This window comes from Orcinus orca, chromosome 3, assembly GCF_937001465.1.
Source record: "Orcinus orca chromosome 3, mOrcOrc1.1, whole genome shotgun sequence".
Taxonomy (NCBI): Eukaryota; Metazoa; Chordata; class Mammalia; order Artiodactyla; family Delphinidae; genus Orcinus; species Orcinus orca.
The window spans coordinates 173,274,345-173,294,626 of NC_064561.1; the positions used below are offsets into that span (position 1 = coordinate 173,274,345).

Below are 20,282 nucleotides of genomic sequence, written 5' to 3' on the forward strand. Positions count from 1 at the left end.
TATTAGAAATCAACCTGCTTGAAAATCAAGTACAAGGGAAAAAGGAAGAGATTTATACCAGGCTGTATACGTCACATTCTGTTGCCAAATATTCAGATTCACTGGAGAATCTGCTATTTTAAAAATGTGATGAATAACATATTTGTGGGGACTCTCTACTTAGTTCACCTATGTGGGACCTCCCTATTCGGGGGAACTTAGGGTAAACTTAAAGTGCATCTCTTGCATGAGGCTATGTTAACAGCACAGAAAATCTGATGGGGAATTGAACACATGGCACATACACTCTTCATGGATGATAAGGCCCGTGAAATGCGTGGTAAAGCATTTCACTGACTTCAGGATAATATTCTTGGGTGTGATGCTGTGAATGTTTACACCTGTGAACACAGCCAGTTTTCACAGCTATTCAGACTTCTTTTCAATTTTACAAACATAAGACAGAGTCCTAGAAACTTTTCCAAGGATCATGTCAGAAATTATTACCGTTCTTCACGGGAATCTATTCTCAGATAACTGTGAAGAACCACCCTGCAAATCCCACCATAGTTTCTTCCCCTCCCTGACTTGTTACAGTTTGGAGGCCTTCCCAATATCACACTATTATCAGATGATTCTGATAGAGAGATTGAAAGCACAACTATCCATAAAAAGAACTTTGGGGAGAGATTTAAGTCGCTCTCTCCATGAGAAAGACATGAACGTTCAGTCGTTAAGTAAAGCAGGAATACTTCTTCGACTGAAAACACGCCGTCTCTGCTACCCTCCTGGGGTGGAATGCGGCTGCCGGTTCCTCACGGCCCCTGTTCAGAACCAAGCTGCCTCTCCGGGACCCAGAGCTCCTTACAGGTCTGCAGCTGGCCTTCCTCTTTCACACCCGGCCTGGGCCTCACGCCACATCTGGCCCACAGCAGGCTCTCCCTTAGTAATTAGTGCCTGTGGCACCTGGCAGTCCATCCAAGGCAGGCCCCAGAAATCAGCGTCTTCTCGTAGCCAGGATTCTCAGGCCCTGCCAACAGCTGAGCTTTGAACGTTGGTCATCTTTCCTTAAAATACCTCTTTCTTTAAAGGATAGAGTGTTTTTGAAACCCTACTTTGTAGAAACATCTTGACCTATTTATGAAAAACTGGGTTGGCCTCATATTGATGTATATAATTTTAAAAGGCCCTGTGGCCTGTTTTCAGATTCATGTAACTAAAGCCTTAAAAGGGATGGGAGGGTAAGTTCCAGAAATGGTAGCGAAGTATGCAAAAGGGAAGACCGAGAAGGACCTAAAACATTCTTAACCGGCTTACGGAAAGCTCTCCTATGAAAACATTCCCAAGAGCTTAGAAAATCTTACCAGCACTATCATTCCCCAACGCGACCTTACCAGTCTACTCACTGGGAAATCCACTCATTGAAATGAAAACATTCAGAGGCAACTAGATCTTAAATCTGAAAGGAAACCTTGAGAAACGATGCTTCTTCACTCTCCTCTGCAGCTGATCAAACCTAGTAATCAATCGGCCAGCAAACATGGATTAGGGTGAGCTTGGCCAGTCTAGGTAGAGACGGTGACTGCCCAGGAGACAAGTCCAAGTGCGAGAGGCGTGGGTCTTGAGAAGCAGCTAACTCTCATCAGTAACAACAGCAAGCAGATGAGTAGCAGCAACATGCACACAGCCACACAAGGAAAAGGGATGCTGCTTCTACTACCCCCGTCCTTCTCCGCTGCCGCCTAGCCCGTGTCCACTCGCACACGCACGCCCCGGCTTCAAGACCAGCTGGCTCCCTTCCTCTCACAATCTTCTACGGGGGAGGTCGTTATACCATAAACGTGTCTGGGCCTCTAGCCCACATCTGCCTCCTGCCCTCAGACATGGGGATGTGCGTGCACTTGCTCATTCCTCCAGCCGACAGTTAGTAAGCACCGACTGTGTGCTGGGTACTGGGGATACAAACACGAGTGAGGTTCAGCCTCGATGTGAATGATGGCTTAGAAAATAAAACATCAGGAAGAAATTACATGATGCTGGGGTGACTGAGTCAAACGGAATTACGATGAATAATAATACCATAGTTTAGGGGAAGGAATCAAATTACCCCAAAATAAGAACTGTTGGGCTTATTTGCTAAACCAAGTTTAGCAAAAATCATCATAAAATGCAAATTTTACATTACATGAAACTGTGGTTAAAGAGGCGTCAAGTAGAAAGAGGTTCAGAGTCAAGGGCCTGCCAAGTGAAGAGGCACACAGGAGACAGGAGGGGACACACAGAAGGTGACGTGGACGTGAGGGGCCTGGGGACAGGGCCGGGGCTCCGTGGGCAGCGCTTCCCTCCCCATTTAAGACTGCACTTAGTGCCAGTGTGTCATCTACACTCTCCACAGGGAGCACCCCCTAAACTCCTGCCCCAGAAATCAAAGTCTCTGACTGCCTCCAGCCGAGTCCAGCAATGGCAGGGAGGGCACTGCCATTCTTAAGCAGTCAGAGGAGAGACAAAAGAGGAATGCAGGAAAAAGGAAGAACTGAGAGAAACAGGGATTAGAAAAGAAAGATAAAAGAGTCCATTTAGTGAAGAAAAGCATTCGTTATTTCAATAGGTCTGGAATCAGGGCATGTGCCCCTGGTGGCCACCATCCATCCCCTTCTAGCTGACCTGACCTCCTCTGGAAGCTATAAAACCCAGAATGGATGGTGAACCCAGGGTTCAGAATGATACACGGGTGGGAGTTCACATAGCTCTGAATGAGGGCACTGGTGACAGCTATTTATAGGGTTCAGGGGCCTTTCTGAAGAGCTTACTTCTGAGCAGATGGGGCTCTGCTCGGGGGGAGGGCTGAGGCTGTGAGAATGACCTCTGGGTGAGTCACTCCCCTACAGAGAGGAAAGTCCCTCTGAAGGACACACAGAGACACAGAGCCCTGGAAAGAAAGACAGACGGTCACCAGGAAAAATAAAGTAACATACAGCTACTGGGAAGTTTAAGGGTGGGAGTAACGGGTAAGGGCTGCTTGCATTCATTCGTTTTCCTTGAGAGCATCCTTCCTTCACTGAGAGGCGGCGAGCTCCACGGCCACTGCACACCCAGGGGCCAACTGGAAAGGGCCAACCTGTCCTGCTGCCCGTGGTTCCGGGGGCCACACGTGCCCTTAGTGTTCCTAACCAGCAACTCAGTAGGCAAAATGACAGTGACACTTCAGGACACTATGTGTAAAGGGCTGAATTTGAGCTAAACATGCAGACACTGCAATGAGGAAACTCTTCCTCCAGACATAACCAACAAACAAGGGAATGAGTTTAGAGGCTTATAAGAGGAAAAAGACAAGCACATCAACGCCAGTGGGTTTGCTGAGAGGAACAAAACAGGATTCATTCCAACTCTGATCGAAGGGAAAAGATTAGCTTTCCCTACGAAAGAAATAAGTGTATGGAAAGCTACCCAGTGACTCTCCAAATCCCACTGGCTGGGAGGTCATTGTCCAAATCTTCCTGAAGCAATCTCAGGAAAACAAGATCCTGGGCTAAGGCAGCAGGAGCCTTTCTGCCCTTGATGTAAATTGGATCCTGGGCAAATTCTACCATTCGTTATGCCTCATTACCATGACAGGTCGGTTTACAAGCCAAATAACCTGCCCTCAAGCCATCCATTTCAATAATTGGGCAAATTCACCCCGATTCATTCAAGCCAGTGCCAATAGACTGGCAGAGGACGGTTCCCAGGAGGTTGAGCCAACCTTGCTGAGTGGTGTGCCATGCCTAATAAGGAATTAGGGCTAGGACAGAGATAGCTTCAAGATGGCGGAGAAGTCAAGACATGGAGACCACCTTCCTCCCCACAGATACACCAGAAATACATCTACACGTGGAACAACTCCTACAGAACACCTACTGAAGGCTGGCAGAAGACCTCAGACCTCCCAAAAGGCAGGAAACTCCCCACGTACCTGGGCAGCAGAAAAGAAAAAAGAAACAGAGACAAAAGGATAGGGACGGGACCCGCACCAGTGGGAGGGAGCCGTGAAGGAGGAAAGGTTTCCACACACTAGGAAGCCCCTTCGCGGGCAGAGACTGCGGGTGGCTGAGGGGGGAAGCTTCGGAGCCGCGGAGGAGAGCACAGCAACAGGGGTGGGGAGGGCAAAGCGGGGAGATTCCCGCACAGAGGATCGGTGCCGACCGGCACTCACCAGCCCGAGAGGCCTGTCTGCTCACCCGCCGGGGCGGGCGGGGCTGGGAGCTGAGGCTCGGGCTTCGGTCGGAGCGCCGGGAGAGGACTGAGGTTGGCGGCGTGAACACAGCCTGCAGGGGGTTAGCGCACCACGGCTAGCCGGGAGGGAGTCCGGGAAATAGTCTGGACCTGCCGAAGAGGCAAGAGACCACTGTTTCGGGTGCGCGAGGAGAGGGGATTCAGAGCACCGCCTAAATGAGCTCCAGAGACGGGCGCGAGCCGCGGCTATCAGCGCGGACCCCAGAGACGGGCATGAGACGCTAAGGCTGCTGCTGCCGCCACCAAGAAGCCTGTGTGCGAGCACAGGTCACTCTCCACACCCCCCTTCCGGGGAGCCTGTGCAGCCCGCCACTGCCGGGTTCCCGGGATCCAGGGACAACTTCCCCAGGAGAACGCACGGCGCCTCAGGCTGGTGCAACGTCACGCCAGCCTCTGTCGCCACAGGCTCGCCCCGCACTCCGTGCCCCTCCCTCCGCCTGGCCTGAGTGAGCCAGAGCCCCAGAATCAGCTGCTCCTTTAACCTCGTCCTGTCTGGGTGAAGAACAGACACCCTCAGGCGACCGACACGCAGAGCCAGGTCCAAATCCAAAGCTGAACCCCAGGAGCTGTGCGAACAGAGAAAGGGAAATCTCTCCCAGCAGCCTCAGGAGAAGCAGATGAAATCTCCACAATCAACTTGATGTACCTGCATCTCTGGAATACCTGAACAGACAACGAATCATCCCAAAATTGAGGCGGTGGACTTTGGGAGCAACTGTAGACTTGGGGTTTGCTTTGTTTCTGGTTTTATGTTTATCTTATTTTAGCATTTAGAGCTTATCATCAATGGTAGATTTGTTTATTGATTTGGTTGCTCTCTTCCTTTTTTTTATACATACATATTTTTCCTTTTTCTCCTTTTGGAGTGTGCATGTGCACGCTTCTTTGTGTGATTCTGTCTGTATAGCTTTGATTTTACCATTTCTCCTAGGGTTCTGTCTGTCCGTTTTTCTTTTGTTTTTTTAGTATAGTTTATAGCACTTGTTTTCATTGGTGGATTTGTTTTTTGGTTTGGTTGGTCTCTTCTTTCTTTCTTTTAATTTTATTTTTAATAATATATTTTTTTATTATAATTATTTTATTTTATCCTATTTTATTTTATTTTACTTTTCCTTCTTTCTTTCTTTCTTTTTTTTCCTCCCTTTTCTTCTGAGCCCTGTGGCTCACAGGGTCTTGGTGCTCCGGCCGGGTGTCAGGCCTGACCCTCTGAGGTGGGAGAGCCAAGTTCAGGACACAGGTCCACCAGAGACCTCCCAGCTCCATGTAATATCAAACGGCGAAAGCTTTCTCACAGATCTCCACCTCAACACAAAGACCCAGCTCCACTCAAGGACCAGCAAGCTACAGTGCTGGACACCCCATGCCGAACAACTAGGAAGACAGGAACACAACCCCACGCATTAGCAGAGAGGCTGCCTAAAATCATAATAACGTCACAGACACCCCAAAACACACCACAAGACACGGTCCTACCACCAGAAGGACAAGATCCAGCCTCATCCACCAGAACACAGGCACCAGTCCCCTCCACCAGGAAGCCTATACAACCCACTAAACCAACCTTACCCACTGGGGGCAGACACCAAAAACAATGGAAACTATGAACCTGCAGCTTGTGAAAAGGAGACCCCAAACATAGTAAGAGAAGCAAAATGAGAAGACAGAGAATTACACAGCAGATGAAGTAGCAAGGTTAAAAACCCACCAGACCAAACAAATGAACAGGAAATAGGCAGTCTGCCTGAGAAAGAATTCAGAGTAATGAGAGTAAAGATGATGCAAAATCTTGGAATTAGAATGGAGAAAATGCAAGAAGCATTTAACAAGGACTTAGAAGAACTAAAGAGCAAACAAACAATGATGTACAGCACAATAAATGAAATTAAAAGTTCTCTAGAAAGAATCAATAGCAGAATAACTGAGGAAGAGGAACGGATAAGTGACCTGGAAGATAAAATAGTGGAAATAACTATTGCAGAGCAGAATAAAGAAAAAGGAATGAAAAGAATTGAGGACAGTCTCAGAGACCTCTGGGACAACATTAAACATACCAACATTCGAATTATAGGGGTCTCAGAAGAAGAAGAGAAAAAGAAAGGGACTGAGAAAGTATTTGAAGAGATTATAGTTGAAAACTTCCTTAATATGGGAAAGGAAACAGTTAATGAAGTCCAGGAAGCACAGAGAGTCCCATACAGGATAAATCCAAGGAGAAACATTCCAAGACATCTATTAATCAAACTATCAAAAATGAAATATAAAGAAAAAATATTAAAAGCAGCAAGGTAAAAGCAACAAATAACATACAAGGGAATCCCCATAAACTTGACAGCTGATCTTTCAGCAGAAACTCTACAGGCCAGAAGGGAGTGGCAGGACATATTTAAAGTGATGAAAGAGAAAAACTTACAACCAAGTTTACTCTACACAGCAAGGATCTCATTCAGATTCAACAGAGAAATTAAACCCTTTACAGACAAGCAAAAGCTAAGAGAATTCCGCACCACCAAACCAGCTTTACAACAAATGCTAAAGAAACTTCTATAGGCAGGAAACACAAGAGAAGGAAAACACCTACAATAATAAACCCAAAACAATTAAGAAAATGATAACAGGAACACATATACCGATAACTACCTTAAATGTTAATGGATTAAACACCCCAAACAAAAGACACAGACTGGCTGAATGGATACAAAAACAAGACTCACAGTATATATGCTGTCTACAAGAGAACCACTTCAGACCTAGGGACACATACAGACTGAAAGTGAGGGGATGGAAAAAGATATTCCATGCAAATGGAAATTTAAAAAAAGCTGGAGTAGCAATTCTCATATCAGACAAAATAGGCTTTAAAATAAAGACTATTACAAGAGACAAAGAAGGACACTACATAATGATCAAGGGATCAATCCAAAAAGATATAACAATTATAAATATGAATGCACCTAACATAGGAGCACCTCAATACATAAGGCAAATACTAACAGCCATAAAAGGGGAAACCGACAGTAACACAATCATACTAAGGGACTTTTAACACCCCACCTTCACCAAAGGACAGATCATCCAAAATGAAAATAAATAAGGAAACACAAGCTTTAAGTGACATATTAAACAAGATGGACTTAATTAATATTTATAGGACATTCCATCCAAAAACAACAGAATACACTTTCTTCTCAAGTGCTCATGGAACATTCTCCAGGATAGATCATATCTTGGGTCACAAAAAAAACCTTGGTAAATTTAAGAAAACTGAAATTGTATCAAGTATCTTTTCTGACCACAACGCTATGAGACTAGATATCAATTACAGGAAAATATCTGTGAAAAAAACACATGGAGGCTAAACAATACACTACTAAATAACCAAGAAATCACTGAAGAAATCAAAGAGGAAATCAAAAAATACCTAGAAACAAATGACAATGAAAACACGACCACCCAAAACCTATGGGGATGTAGCAAAAGCAGTTCTAAGAGGGACGTTTATAGCAATACAATCCTACCTCAAGAAACAAGAAACATCTCAAATAAACAACCTAACCTTACACCTAAAGCAGTTAGAGAAAGAAGAACAAAAAGCCCCCAAAGTTAGCAGAAAGAAAGAAATCATAAAGATCAGATCAGAAATATATGAAAAAGAAATGAAGGAAACAACAGCATAGATCAATAAAACTAAAAGCTGGTTCGTTGAGAAGATAAACAAAATTGATAAACCATTAGCCAGACTCATCAAGAAAAAAAGGGAGAAGACACATATCAATAGAATTAGAAATGAAAAAGGAGAAGTAACAAATGACACTGCAGAAATACAAAGGATCATGAGAGATTACGACAAGCAACTATATGCCAATAAAATGGACAACCTGGAAGAAATGGACAAATTCTTAGGAAAGCAAAACCTTCTGAGACTGAACCAGGAAGAAATAGAAAGTATAAACAAACCAATCACAAGCACGGAAATTGAGACTGTGATTAAAAATCTTCCAACAAACAAAAGCCCAGGACCAGATGACTTCACAGAGAATTCTATCAAACAATTAGAGAAGAGCTAACACCCATTCTTCTCAAACTCTTCCAAAATGTAACAGAGGGAGGAACACTCCCAAACTCATTCTATGACGCCACCATCACGCTGATACCAAAACCAAAGATATCACAAAGAACTACAGGCCAATATCACTGATAAACACAGACACAAAAATCCTCAACAAAATACTAGCAAACAGAATCCAACAGCACATTAAAAGGATCATACACCATGATCAAGTGGAGTTTTTCCCAGGAATGCAAAAATTCTTCAATATACACAAATCAATCAATGAGATACACCATATTAACAAACTGAAGGATAAAAACCATATGATCATCTCAGCAGATGCAGAAAAAGCTTTCGACAAAATTCAACACCCATTTATGATAAAAACCCTCCAGAAAGTGGGCATAGAGGGAACTTACCCCAACATAATAAAGGCCATATATGACAAACCCACAGCCAACATTGTTCTCAATGGTGAAAAACTAAAACCATTTCCTCTAAGATCAAGAACAAGACAAGGTTGTCCACTCTCACCACTATTATTCAACATAGTTTTGGAAATTTTAGCCACAGCAATCAGAGAAGGAAAAGAAATAAAAGGAATCCAAATGGGAAAAAAAGAAGTAAAACTGTCACTGTTTGCAGATGACATGATACTATACATAGAGAATCCTAAAGATGCTACCAGAAAACTGCTAGAGCTAATCAATGAATTTGGTAAAGTAGCAGGATATAAAATCAATGCACAGAAATCTCCTGTATTCCTATACACTAATGATGAAAAATCGGAAAGGGAAATTAAGGAAACACTCCCATTTACCACTGCAACAAAAAGAAAAAAATACCTAGGAATAAACCTACCTAAGGAGAAAAAAGACCTGTATGCAGAAAACTATAGGACACTGATGAAAGAAATTAAAGATGATACAAACAGATGGAGAGAAATACCGTGTTCTTGGATTGGAAGAATCAACATTGTGAAAATGAGTAAACTACCCAAAGCAATCTACAGATTCAATGCAATCCTTATCAAACTACCAACGGCATTTTTCACAAAATTAGAAGAAAAAATTCACAGTTTGTATGGAAACACAAAAGACCCCGCATAGCCAAAGCAATCCTGAGAAAGAAAAATGGAGCTGGAGGAATCAGGCTCCCGACTTCAGACTCTACTACAAAACTACAGTAATCAAGACAGTATGGTACTGGCACAAAAACAGAAATATTGATCAATGGAACAGGATAGAAAGTCCAGAAATAAACCCATGCACATATGGTCACCTTATCTTTGATAAAGGAGGCAAGAACATACAATGGTGAAAAGACAGCTTCTTCAGTAAGTGGTGCTGGGAAAACTGGACAACTATATGTAACAGAATGAAATTAGAACACTCCCTAACACCATACACAAAAATAAACTCAAAATGGATTAAAGACCTAAATATAAGGCCAGACACTATAAAACCCTTAGAGGAAAACATAGGCAGAACGCTCTATGACATACATCACAGAAAGATCCTTTTTGACCCACCTCCTAGAGAAACGGGACTAAAAACAAAAATTAAAAAATGGGATCTAATGAAACGTAAAAGCTTTTGGACAGCAAAGAAAACCATAAACAAAATCCAATGACAACCCTTAGAATGGGAGAAAATATTTGCAAATGAAGCAACTGCCAAAGGATTAATCTCCACAATACACAGGCAGCTCATGCAGCTCAATATCAAAACAACAAACAACCCAATCCAAAAATGGACAAAAGACCTAAGTAGACATTTCTCCAAAGAAGATATTCAGATTGCCAACAAACACATGAAAGGATGCTCAACATCACTAACCATGCTCAACATCACTAATCATTAGAGAAATGCAAATCAAAACTACAATGAGGTGTCATTCATACCGGTCAGGATGGCCATCATCAAAAAATCTACAAACAGTAAATGCTCGAGAGGGTATGGAGAGAAGGGAACCCTCTTGCACTGTGGGAATGTAAATTGATACAGCCACTATGGAGAACAGTATGGAGATTCCTTAAAAAACTAAAAATAGAACTACCATATGACCCAGCAATCCCGCTACTGGGCATATACCCTGAGAAAACCACAATTCAAAAAGAGTCATGTACCACAATGTTCACTGCAGCTCTATTTACAGTAGCCGGGACATGGAAGAAACCTAAGTGTCCATTGACAGATGAATGGATAAAGAAGATGTGGCACATATATACAATGGAATATTACTCAGCCATAAAAAGAATGAAATGGAGTTATTTGCAGTGAGGTGGATGGACCTAGAGACTGTCATACAGAGTGAAGTAAGTCAGAAAGAGAAAAACAAATACCGTATTCTAACACATATATATGAAATCTAAAAAAATTTAAAAAAGGTTCTGAAGAACCCAGGGGCAGGACAGGAATAAAGATGCAGATGTAGAGAATGGACTTGAGGACATGAGGAAGGGGAAGCTGGGACAAAGTGAGAGAGTGGCATGGACATATATACACTACCAACTGTAAAATAGATAGCTAGTGGGAAGCCACCACACAGCACAGAGAGATCAACTCGGTGTTTTGTGACCACCTAGAGGGGTGGGATAGGGAGGGTGGGAGGGAGACGCCAGAGGGAGGAGATATGGGGATATATGTTTATGTATAGCTGATTCACTTTGTTATACAGCAGAAACACACACACCATTGTAAAGCAATTATACTCCAATAAAGTTGTTAAATAAATAAATAAATAAATAAATAAATAAATATTAGGGCATTTAAAAAAAAGGAAATTAGGGCTTAATCCCACATTTCCCACCTCACTCCTGTAACGGCTCTGAGGCCTCCGATAAGATTATTTTTCAGATGCTTTTCGATATAATTAACAAGTTTTTTTTTTCCCTAGCACTGACACAGAGGTGTCAATACACTTACGTCACCTGAATGATTCATCCTAAAGGAATTACTACATCCAACAGTGCTGGGTTCACAACTGACCTACCTGTTCCACCGCTGAGTAGCATCAGAAACCATCACTGGTACGAGCAGCACAGGCTCATAAAAAGTACTTACACAGGCAGAGAAAGATTCAAAGAGAAGTGCCCTGTACTGTTAATGTCTGGACTCAGCTTAAAACACACATTGACATATAAGCAAGTCAGGAATGGTCTGGGGACTAGAAAACTTACTTGTTAATTTTTTTTGCCAATCACTGTTAACATACAGCAAATGAGAAAGGAGACTCATGAAAATGTATGTAGGCATAGCCTGTGAAGACTCCTGAATACTTTAGGAATGTGAGAATTAAAAAGAGTATCTAAAAATTATGTTCTTGTGTAACTACAAGTACGTAAAAATCAAAGTAAGCTTTACTGAATTTTTAAATTACACTAATAGGACTGTCATTTCCTAATTTGAAGTGGTTTAGACATGTATCCACTCTGATCATGTACACGATGTAAATTACAAGCGTGTGTGTGTGTGTGTGTGTGTGTGTGTGTGTGTGTGTGTGTGTGTGTGTGTGGGCATACGCATGTGCACACTCCAGAACTCCAGTGAAGCTGCAGTTCCCTGCAAGAGACAAAGAATAACTGTCCTTGATGAGGGATGCAGTCTTTAAGTGTTGCACATCAGTCCATAGATTAGAACAGGAAAAAGGTCCTCTTATGGAAAATACCCTTTACATTGTTGATCACATATAAAACACCTTGAAAGTGAGTATGTTGCCTGAATCTATACGATCTTGTGATATTACTTTTACTGTCAAGCCAGGAGATAAAAATTAGCCCTGACTAGTGCTATCAAAATAATAAGGGAGAGTATGAAATCTCTAAGTGGACCAAAAAAAAAAAAAAGAAGCTGCAAATCATGTGTGAGTTCTAAAAGCAGAGGTAAAGAGGCCACTCCCAAAATACTTTAAATATTCACCCCACTTTACATCACTGCCATTGTATACTGTGTGTGTGGCATACATTATCTCCATTTTAAATCATGGTATGAACTCTGCCATTTTTAAAGGTGAAAAACAAAGTAAGAACAGATATTTTCAAGTGTTCTCAAGTACCAGTACAAAGAATACGAGCTAGGAGAGTGTTAAATTACAAGCCATCTGTTCTGATAATTTACGATGTGATTTCTCTAATCTCCTTCAATACTACATAACATCTCTGTGGCAACACGGTGACTACAAATGCAAGTTTGGTGGGCCAATTGTGCACTCAGTCTGTTCACACAACAGAAAACCAGACTGGTCAGCGAGCTCCTCAATGAGCCAGAGTCTTCTCCTTCAGGAAGGATGTCCCGTCATAAACGGACCACATTCACGTTCTCCATTCCCTCTAGGCATGGAAGTGAAATGGTTCTGCACATCGCACGTATCATACCTTAACCAAAACTGGCCACGGCCCCATAACCCATAACCAATATGTGCACCTCGGCATAACTCAGAGGTTCCTCTTCCTAGCTGTGCATCTGAGTTACCAGTAAGGCTTTTTCAAAATACAGATTCTAGGGCCCTATTCTAGAACTACGAAATGAAAATCGCTGGAGATTTGTAATTTTTTTTAACTTTTTAGGTGATTCTGATACAGTCTGGGTTAAGGAACCACCGGTATAAATCACAACAGGCATTTACTTTGCCTCTCCTTGGAGCTTGCCCAGGCCCAGAGGCCCAGCAGCCCACACTCACGGGAAACACTTACGACCCAAAGACCCAGAACCAGAACACGGTCTACACAAGGTACTACGCCAACACTGATGGCCAGGGAGGCCAGAAGACAGACAGGTGGTTTCCTAAAGGAAGTGATGCTTGACAGTCAGTTATAGGAAAACCAGGAAGAGGACGGAACACCAAACACACAGACAGGGGCAAGAACACAGACACAGCGTGGGGTGTGCGATGGGCCTTCGAGAGGCTGACGGGGCAAGCGGTCCAGAAGCTTCCCTTGAGGCCAGCCAGCCCAGCTAGGGTGGACGGACTGACCCAGTCGGAAACTCAGAAAACTGCGTTTGTGGCTCACACGCAGCCTTGGTTGCAAAGCACATCCCTACACCAGGTAAAGAAAAACAGGATTTGGGGGTGGTATAAAGAGAATTAAAAATGAATCTGCCCTAGCTTTAGCAAAATCCTCATCTGTAAACAGGAAAAATACTATGTATGTCAAAAAATGTGTGATAAGTGAGAGATAATAGACTAGGTCTTTTTTAAGAGCATCTCAAATTTCATTTTCACCTTGAGAGCAATTCCAATTAGGTGGACTTGAGCTAGTTGATCACCTCTTATAATTTTAATTTCTACATTATTCCCCAGCACATTTTTAAAAAGAGGCCAAAAGAGAGAATCTGCCTAATCATCTTGCCTCTTTAGAATACAAACTCCCACCGGACAGAATATTATTTTTGTCTTCTCCAGCTGTATGGCACCTGGCATACTGACACTGCTCAAAGGATAAACAGCTCATTCATTACACAGTGCCATGTATATTAAATAATGCCCATAAAGTCCTTTGAAGATGAAAACCACTTCAAGTGCTAAGTAATTCTGAGCTGGGCATCTGAAACTGAGAAACAAAGACGACAGGCCAAACATCATAAAAAGGTCACCACCCAGCAGGAAGGCTCTCGTTCCACCAGACCTCTGGTCCCCTTGCAGGCATGCTACACAGCAGACAAAACCCCAACCTGCTTTACATGTTTTTAATGTACATAATCAGGAGAAACAGTTTCAAAATGCTAAAAAGAACGAAAGTCTTCAGTGGTTCCTTTCTTTCAGGGACCTCGCCCAAAAGTAATTTCAAAGCCACACAAATTCTTCTGAGACGTCTCCTTTTAAGTGACGCTAACATACTCTCTATGAAGTATCAACTCAATTCTAAAACAGGCACAATGAAAATTCTTGAACAGAGCATATGCGATTTTATGCAAATTAATACAGTTTCAGTCTTGGAGTTCTAACACGTACTCCTGGTCGTGTATGCGAGTGAGCAGAGCTGACTCCAATGTTCAAAAATACAGAACTCGGGCTTCCTTGGTGGCGCAGTGGTTGAGAGTCCGCCTGCCGATGCAGGGGACACGGGTTCGTGCCCCGGTCCGGGAGGATCCCACATGCCGCGGAGCAGCTGAGCCCCTGAGCCATGGCCGCTGAGCCTGCGCGTCCGGAGCATGTGCTCCGCAACAGGAGAGGCCACGGCAGTGAGAGGCCCGCGTACCGCAAAAAAAAAAAATACAGAGCTCACAGGAGCAGGAGGACACTGGGTGCAACTGTTAATGTCCAGGCCATGCTCAGCAGGAGCAGAGCGCCGAGCTCCTCTCCCTTCAACTCCCCCAGGACGCTACGAGGGAGACTAAGTATCACCGGCTTGAACCACTTCAGGTGTGCCCTTCTCTGTCCCCAAATACACCACTTACTGGGAAGCAAAGTCCGTCCTTTTCTTTTTGACTGAGACTCCCTGAAATTTTCAACGGGACAGTTAATCCAACGCTTTCTAAGAAATTACCAAAGGTACCATCAAATCACAACTGGAGCCCAACCAAATCTTATCCACAACGCCCTCCTTCAAAGAGGAGTGACTTATTTTTCCTCTCCCTGACACCAAAAAAAGGGACATAGAAAGCTCCCTGGATGGTGTCACATACCTCAGTGTGATACGCATGGCGCAGCGGGAGAAACCATCCGCAGGCATCTGCTTTCCACCGGGGACACCCACCTGGGGGAGAACAAACACCGCGCTCAGCATCCTCCTGGCCACCCCTACTAGCTACTAACCTACAGGAAGTTAAAAGCCCTCGCTAAGTCCCCTCCCTCAGGTATAAAACTGGATGTCACTGCCTACCTTGCAGACGGCTATGAAAATTAAACAGCTGGTGGCTTAAGCACACAATAAATGAAGCTGTTCAAGAATCTGAAATATTGCCCATTTAGCCATAACGTTTTTTTATTGCTATGTAACTCACATACTATAAAATTTTCCCTTTTAAAGTGCTATCATTCAGTGGGGTTTAGTTTATTCACAATGTGTGCAAGCATCACCACTAGCTAATTCCAGACCGTCTTCAGCACCCACGTCCTTCCCCAGAATGCTTGACCAATTAGCAATCATGACCTTTTACTCCCCAAGTTTTCTAAATCAAAAGGCTTTCACCCTTAAAACATTAATAAGCAAATTATGATTCTTCTTGCTAAAATGTCTAGTTGTAGGAAGGGCCTGTAGAGGTCCAGAGGCTAAATATTCCACAGCACACTCTGACAAGCATGAGGACAGTCACAGAAAATACAGAACACAATATACGAAATCGAGACTGTCTCCCCAAATCAAGGGCCCATGTTCTATGTCATCATTTAATGGAGCAAAACACTGACCAGCCAATATTCACTTTGCCTGTACCATAAGAAAGATCTGCACCCAGTGGTCTACGGTTTCTGGAACCGAGTGCACACACACACGTCCCAGAAACCCCGCGCTACAGCAGACACTACACAGCGGCATGAAATTTACTGCAGGTGGTTTCCGGGAAGAAACATTTGGTCAATGAAGGGCAGCAAGCAGGTCTCCCAAGTCGTGACTCATGACTTACTCCAGAGGGACTCAGCTCCTCCCCCTACTCGGAGCATGTGATGGGTTCCTGTGAAAGGACCACCACTGCTCCATCCTGGTCCTAACACACACCTGGTCCCAGACCATCCCTCACGTCTCCTCATTCATTCTTATTATCTCAACACTTTCCTTTTTCCTCCTCTCTTCCAGCAATTAGTATATGGAAATGAAGATGATAAAGTGTTTTTCCCACAACAGGTGTCAGCTTTATAAACCATACTTATTAGAAATCGATCTCCCTTTCTTTTTTGGCAACTCCTTATTTTTCAATTTTGCACTTCCACATCCCCAGAAAGTGAGCTGTTTGATGGAGTCTGGCAGCTCTTTTCTTAAACATGCCTCAGGGGAGTTCCAGGCATGACTTCATCTGTTTTCTTTGGGTGACTAAGTGACAAGGCAAAGAGCTGAACAGAAGCTGACCGCTAACTGCCGATTTGAACAGTTTCAACTTGAAGATGTAGGTTCCTTTTAATCACAGTGGTATTGCTCAGCATTCTGAAACTGCTTACTGCATTTTCTAGGACTGAGTAAATCAGCAAAGACACTGAGGATAAAAGGAGCCTTCACCATCAGAGAAAGGAATTACAAATTTGGGAAGGGCAAGACTGAAATGCAGTTTGTAGTACTGGACTGGAATTGAAGGCATGAGTAGCAAATCATGGTTTTTATTCTAGACAGACAGGTGCAGAAAAAGCGGCACGTGTGCATGTGACACTGTGTGTGTGTACATACATGTATGTGTGGACATACACACATACGTACTGCCCACTTCCTAGCTCTGTGCACTGAGAGGTTCTAGAAGCAATGAAACCCCTGTAGCAGTAAGTACACTTAGTGCCCAGACTGAGTTTCTTAATGCTGTTTCCTGCTAAAATGAACCAGGGCTCCTTGGAGAACAGCTGATTTCAGGGTTGGAGTAAGGAAAGGACAACATAAGCCTGGAATATTTTACTGTGTCAGAAAATAACAAAGTGCCCCAAAAATGATGGGAACATGTCACAGAAGATAAAGGAGCCAGCCTGAAAGGACATCATGGCCAGATCTTGGACAAGTTAAGCATTAAACTAAATAATGATAACAAAGGATTATAACCCACTGAATAAGACAGGAATTCATGAGGTCACACTTATATAAATAAATAAGTAGGGCAGAAGGAGAGGCTCTGCCTTACGGTCGAAAACCAACGAAATACAGAAGACATAATGAAGTTAGAAAAATCACCATTTTGTAACCATCATAGTAATCACTGATTCAGGCAAAAGCCATTAACGGAGACAACCAGCAAATGAAAGTCGGGAAAGGAACAGGATTTTACATAGTCTCAAATTATCTCCCCACAAGACACTAATTACAAGGGAAAAATACAGTGGAGAAACCTGGTAGTCGCCACCTAAATCAAATGACCAAACTGAACAAATGTCCCACAATGGGGCAGCTGACAGCTGTGTCCCTGACAGGGCACTCGGGGAAGGACACAGCCCTTATTGCCAGAAGTGCACGACCTGAACCTAGGAATCATACAACCCAAACCAAGGGACAGTCTTCCAAAGAAGTGACTAGAATCTTCAAAAATGTCAAAGTAACAGAAGAGACAGGCTGGGGAGATGTTCCAAATTAAAACCAAAGAGACATGACAACTAAATGTAATATGTGGTCTTGGATAGAGTGCTGGGCCACCAATAATTTTTTAATCGCCAACAGTTTCTGGAAGAACTGGTAAAATTTTAGTAAAGTCAGCAGATTTATATAATAATATTACATCAAAATTAACCATTTGGGTCACTACTGTAAGAGAATGTCCTTGCTCTTAGACAATACTATCGAGCCACCTTTTACAGATAAGGGGACCATCACCTTGCAACTTACTCTCAAATGGTTCAGAAACAAAGTAATATGTAAATTTAATATATACAAAACATATATGTACGTGTATGTGTGTGTGTATCTAGAGGGGTGTGGGGAGGGGAGGGGTAGGTGATGCACCTGAGGTGAAATAGTAACAACTGGGGAATATGAGTTCTTTGAACATGAATACTGGCTTCTCAAAACAAACTTACCTGCTCCCGCCCCCCCAAAAAGAAAACCTCAACAAACTTTAAATGTAATCAACAATGAAGACATGAACCAACTAAACAGCCGAAAATGATACATACAGTGAAATCTCAATTCGACTAAGTTGATATGGATTTCAGCCTTGTACCTCCTTTGTTGGTTTAAAATCAAAGATAAACTAAAATAGCAGGTCAAAAGCACACTCTCCCATTAAACAGCAGGCCAGTGCTACTTTTGTAATTCTAGAAATTTTTTAAAAGCGAGAATTAAACAAAAATGAAAAAACCTGAAACTTAGAAACTCCTTGAGTAAACCAGGAGGAAATGAAAAGCAGATTTTAAGAGTACAATACACCTTCCGGTTATATAATGTCTACATCCAAGACACCAGCATTTCAACCATCCTCTGACTGAAATAGTAAAAGTCCAAGGTAGATGTGGAGTTACTCAGAGACACATGAAAACTGATCAAATTCCCAGTGTGGAAATGCTGCTGGGACCTGCACGTGCAGTAAACCTGAAGCATCGCATAAAATCAGGCTACAGTTTGGGGACGGCGGGATGAGGTGTGACTGACGAAAATGCACCCCACATGTAGGAAAGCCTAGAACACATGCCCGAGACTTATCTCACTAAAAGAGGATGGTGGAAAATAAATCTATTCCCCATGACCACAACATTCATCATCTATGGGCACATTTCCATGAATAACAGCACAGACATGAGTGGCTGCAACAAAATAGCTACACAGAAAGATCCCAGGAGTGACCACACCCACCTTATAATAAAACTGTCCCGGACAAAGCAGCTTAACAGCTTCTGGCCCCTCCCCACTCCCCCACCCGGGCTCCCTTCTTCAATCAGAAAGGAAGACCCAGTAATCTTTATAAGATGTCACACACATCAACCCGCTGAAAAAACTTCCCTCCCCGGCCAGCCTCTCCCCGCCCTTCCCAAACCTCCCTCCGCTAACCTTGACAGCTGACCTTGACCGCCGCAGAGACTTCCTCCCCGGCCAAGTCCACAGCCAGAGAAACAGGGACCAGCACTTCCACAGGAGTCCTCCCCAGACAGAAACAGCTGGGAGCCAGGAAAACTCAATACACCTCAGTGGGAAAGCTGGGCTTACCAGGGTTATTTATGTAAAAAGGAACATCATTTTTAATTAGGTGACAAAAGGAAAGGCATAGAAGCTAAATTATAGGGCTCAGACCAACGTGAAAAAAATGCTTGCTCTACCCTGGAATCTTTCATTCCACTTTTGTTTGGTGTGAGACTTTTAAATTACAGCTTCCATCCTCAACACACAAGGATATACATATTCAGCTTTAAAGATCTGAAAGTTACAACCCAGTACCTTGTGGGATGCTGTACAGAGTGAGGGTCATTTCTACTCTCTCCCTCCATCAGGGAAGCAAATGGCATGTCAGGGCTTTGTGGTCTGGCAGCCATGGGTTTAAATTCCAGCTTCAGCCCCTACAAGCAGTGCAAACTGGGGCAGTCATTCAACCTCCCCAGAGGCTGAGATCCTCATCCTAACCCAGAAATAGCATCCACCTGCTGGAAGGGGGAATTTGATTTTACATAAGAAAACGTATATAAAACACCTGCACAGCATCTCGAATCACAGGCACTCAGATGGTAGCAGCAGCAGAGATAACAGTTAAGAGAAAGACTTTACCAGGTTTTCTTGAAGGACACGACTGGCATTAATAACATGTGGAGACAAGAAAATAAACCTCTTTTAAATATCATCCTCTGACCTTACAAGCAGGTTACTGCTTTCCGGATGCACTTATTTTACCCGCTTATGGAGCCTAATTCCAAAGGTGTTACCTGACCCCTGACGGCTGGGGGTCCTCCCTCCCACGCTGATCTGGCAGCTGCTGCTAAAGATTTAGGTTACAGCAAAGCTCGTGCAGAGGCAGAGGGCTGTTCCAAGACTGCCCATCATCCTAGTTGCCCCCCAAACAGCCCCCGATCCACACTGCAAGCTGTCACGGGAAATCTACCATCATCCCACCTTAATCCTGCATTAAGGGTCTACAGTCAAAGGTTTCCAGTAATTTGGTTCAGGGGGGCAGGTCCCATCTCACCAACAGGCTGTCCCCTTCTGTGTGTTCAGCAACCAGCAGAGCTGAGACAGGACCTATAAGCAATGCCATGGAGACGAGAGATGCCCGACAACGAACCCTGCAGATCCTGCATCTCTCAGACTGCGGTTAAATATCAGGAAAGAAACAGGTACACAGCCAGCTAAGAAAACGCTTAAGCTCACTAGTCCCGTGAGGAGCTGCTCTCCCAGAGGCTCCCGTCCAGGGACACGTGAACGGAACTGTCACGTGAA

The 20,282-nt window shown here is 43.5% G+C and overlaps 1 protein-coding gene across 7 annotated transcripts in view; it reads right to left on the reverse strand.

Moving 5' to 3' along the window:
• TRIO (trio Rho guanine nucleotide exchange factor) overlaps positions 1 to 20,282 on the reverse strand; it is a 372,523-nt gene that overhangs the window by 343,058 nt on the left and 9,183 nt on the right. The window contains exon 1 of one of the 7 annotated variants that reach the window (XM_033436575.2): positions 14,926 to 14,950. The exons of the other annotated variants lie outside the window; for them this stretch is intronic. The gene's annotated coding sequence lies outside the window, so the exon portion shown is untranslated. Of the gene's footprint in view, positions 1 to 14,925; positions 14,951 to 20,282 lie in introns of those variants that run through there. 7 annotated transcript variants of the gene reach the window in all.